The following is a 4,015-nucleotide window of genomic DNA, read 5'->3' as shown; positions in this document are numbered from 1 at the left end:
GCGCAGAGGGTGGGTCGAGGGAGCGCGAGGAGAAGTGCCCGTTCGCATATGCCGTCGCATTCGCGGCTGCCGCCGGCGACCTGCCGGGCTTCCTCTTGGTGGCCATGAAGAATTTTAACTGGGCGTGGGCTGTGTCATGTTAGGCCCACCTGATCAGGCCAGAACTCACTCATTCCAGAAAAATAAGACCCTTCTTGCGGAATGTATCTTCTGCACCGGTGCACCGGACGCCATACGGCCATAGTGCATATTAAAATGTCCCAAAAAATCTGAAAACAATATAACACATTCACACAACATTAATGTGTATGTTGCCACACAATTTCATACTATCCAAATCCCAAACATTTGCACGAGATACAAAAATGAGAAATTCCACATCATTGTGATAATGGGCCAAATCTAAAGCCCAACTTATGTCAAGTACTATTCAGTGTCAATTTTGTTTTTTTACCTCGACCAATGTTTTGAATTTTGATTTGAAATTGTGTGACAACATAGACCGATGTTGTGTGAATGCTTCAAATTTTTTAAAGATTTTAAAATGCGCTACGGGCATCCGGTGCACCGGTAGCACCACAAGCACCAGTGCATGAGATACACCCCCCCTTCCCCCGCAGGAAATAAAAGAATCATACCCACTTCTGTCGTACTCTCTATTTCGATATATATTGTGTATTAGATTTTTTTAAAGATGAATGATATAAAATTTGACCCACTTTAAAAAAATTATATTATTATGTAGAATACTATATCAATAGCACTAAATTCATCACAAAATATATTCGCATATGGTGTATATTTGATATTGTGGATATAGATCAATTTCTCTGCCAAGAAAGCATTAGCTCAGTGGTTAGGCATGCGATTGTGCAGGCTAACAACCCGGTCTCAGTTCCCAAAATTGACGGGTGATGCACATGGATTTTCCCAATTTTTTGAGGATCAAACTTAATGTGTGGTGAGCCCAATCATCAAGATAATATATTGGTACGCATAAAGAAATATTTGAGAAGCATGCTTGATGTTTGGTGGGAGCACACATCAAGATAAAAATCTTGATACTCATACTAGAATGGTTGTGTGCATCTCTAGTTGGTGCAGAGGCCAGGAGAAGTGAAATTCTCTCCCAAATTTTAAGGTCTCATCTCAATAAGCCCATTGAGAAACCTAGCCCTCGCATTATCCTCAAGGTGGCGGCATCGACGCATCACCACCCTTCCAACGTCCCTCCGCATTGTCTCTCCCTCATCACCGTTGGCTACGGCCGCCAGGGCAAAGCCCCTCGCGGTTGTCGACAGCAGTGGATTCACTCTGGCGCATTTGCCTAGTGTCATCGCGCGTCTGGCCTATCCTTGTCCCAGTGTTCTCCTCTTGGGTTGTTCATCCACTGAAGGTGCTCGAACATGTGGTTCCCGACCTTAGCTACTGCAACTTTTCGCATAGACTCCCGAAGAAATTGGGCCGACCCCCACGTCGCTCTTGGTGGCTTTGGCGTTGCGTCCAGGCTGAGGTCACTAGCGTCCTCTCCCTCATGCACCCTCTTCTTGCTGCTACCTTTGTGTTGTTGAGAAAAGCCATCGCAGTGAGTGGTGGCGGGGCAACACGTTGTGCGGCACGGAGGCGAAAGTAGTGGAGGAGGCTTTGCGGGAAACGACTCTGTCCCACAGCGGCGGCCTTAGTACGGATTGCGATGGCCATCGAAAGGTCTTGATGAGGGTTTCTTCCTCTCAATCCGATGGTTGACTTTGACGGTGACATGAAAACTATGGACAACGGCTTGATGCAGAGGGATGTTTATGCAGCGGCGACGGTGGTACATCGCATGTAGCTACTGGGATTGTGGAAAAGTGGTGGCTGCAACACTTGAATGGCGCCGATGATGGTGCTACTCGAGCACTCAGTCTCGAGCTCCATGGTGAAAGCCTAGGTCTGGCTGAGTTGGTTATACTTGGCTATGGTGATGTTTTACGCCGTTACCATGTTGAAGGCATTACTCAGATATTCTTGGACTAACTCTTCATGTTGAAAACCTAGATTCTGGCTTTAGGTGATTGGATCCGGTGATGGCGGCGCTTGAGCGTCACTGCTGTCCTGAAGGTCTTATTGTTGAAGAACCTTGTCGTTCGTGTGGTATCGATGAGATGGTTGATGTTGAAATGATCATTGTTGTGGTTTGCCGATTGCGGATCTGATCACTTTGTTTTTTCCTTTTTCCTTTTGCCTAGGCATAACTTTGGTCTTATATGACTTTGCTAATTGATGGCATGTTTTTGTGTGCATGCGTTGGTGTTGGTTGTGTGCATCCTAACTATGTAGAGGCTGAGTGTGTGCTCATTGTATTTGTATCCACTTGATGCTTCATTTTGATCAAATAAAACCCACCCTTTATCGAAGAAAGATCAATATCCTCTATAAATTTTGTCAAAATTTGTGACCCTTGACTTTCGTGAAAACCAATATGCGGTGCGCACTATATTATGTGACAGAGGAGTATGAATGATGTCCATAATGATCTATGTCCCTTAATTGGGTTAGATTTCGTGGGCCTCTATCCATTAAATCTTGTGCATCAACCCAGTAAAATTATGAAATCTCAAAGGCCGATTTGAATTGCATGGCACGTCTGTAAGTTTAGACTCATCCATACATATATACAACGCCTAATATGTTGTCGAGGTTGGCTTTGCTAATTGATAAAATTAATAATACTCCATGAGGGCTTTCCTCAAAAACAAAATAAAATTCAATTTGTAAGGCTCATTGTCTTGGGAACATGCAAATACAATTGTATCCACATTATTTTTGGTCATATTTTTATAATTTAGAATAAACCAATGCATGAAGGAGTGAGAGGGCCATGCATATAGTGGTAATATGTTGTTTAGCCCTTAAGTAGGTCCTTCTTGGTTGAAGTGATTTGTAAGATGAGCCCAATAAACCAGAAGGGAGCGAGTATATGAGATGTGGTAGCCATAAAAATTATATTATTAGAAACTATTTTCATATACCAATTTAATTCAATTCAAAATGTAGACAACTTCTACTTTTCGTCATCTACCTTAGAAAAATTTCAATACATTTTTCACCTACTATTTATTTTCACCCCAATATTTAGTTTTTCTAGGCAGGTACCTTTCGTGCATAATATATCCTTTATGAAAATATTCTCAAATTTCAACCAAAATTCATAAAGCTTTCATTTCTTGACTTACAACTAAGACAACTTTCAACAAAAAAATCACCCGGTATTTATTTTCTCCCCAATATTTCATTCCCAATGTTTAGTTTTTTTGGGCTGGTACCTTTCATCCTCAATGTTTCCTTTTTTGGAAATATTCTCAAATTTCAAAGAATATAGTCAACTTGTATTTTTGTACACCCATCTAAGAAAACTTCCAACACATTTTCCACCTAGTAATATTCAAATCCAGTATTTCTTTTTAGTTTCGTGCAGGTGCCTTTGCTCCCCAATGTTTCCTTTCTAGCAATATTCTAAAATTTCAACTAAAAGTACACAAATTCCATTTTCTAACCTCCAACTAAGACAACTTTCAGCACATTTTCCACCTAGGTTTTAGAAAAATGTAGGTGGACTTTCAAATATGTATTCTTGTCAAACGTTCAATTTTTTGGTGAGATTTTAGAAATTTGATTACCTTTGATCTGGTTTGGGATGTAAGTATAGCCTTCTTTCCTAGAGACCCTAGGTTATCAAACCAAAGGTGTTGCTTGGCAAGGAGATTTCTGCAAGAACTTGTTGTCTCAAAACTTCCTGTTTTCAGACCAATCATAGAGATGATTGAAAACACAATCCTAAGGAAATAGGCCAAGTCTTAAGGTTTCGCCTATAGTGGTGTACATGCGTTTGGGTTTCACCTGCATCAGTGTACGTGAAGCAAAGAGGGGGAGGGGGGTTCCATGTTCGGAGAGTGTTTACTCACACCTGCTCAAGGGCCGAGTCATGTTTTGACTGGGCTTAGGCCATGGGACGTGTCACATTAGGCCCACCTGA

Source organism: Triticum dicoccoides, chromosome 1B (assembly GCF_002162155.2).
Source record: "Triticum dicoccoides isolate Atlit2015 ecotype Zavitan chromosome 1B, WEW_v2.0, whole genome shotgun sequence".
Taxonomy (NCBI): Eukaryota; Viridiplantae; Streptophyta; class Magnoliopsida; order Poales; family Poaceae; genus Triticum; species Triticum dicoccoides.
The sequence above is the reverse complement of the archived record's forward strand: the minus strand, read 5'-3'. Positions refer to the sequence as shown.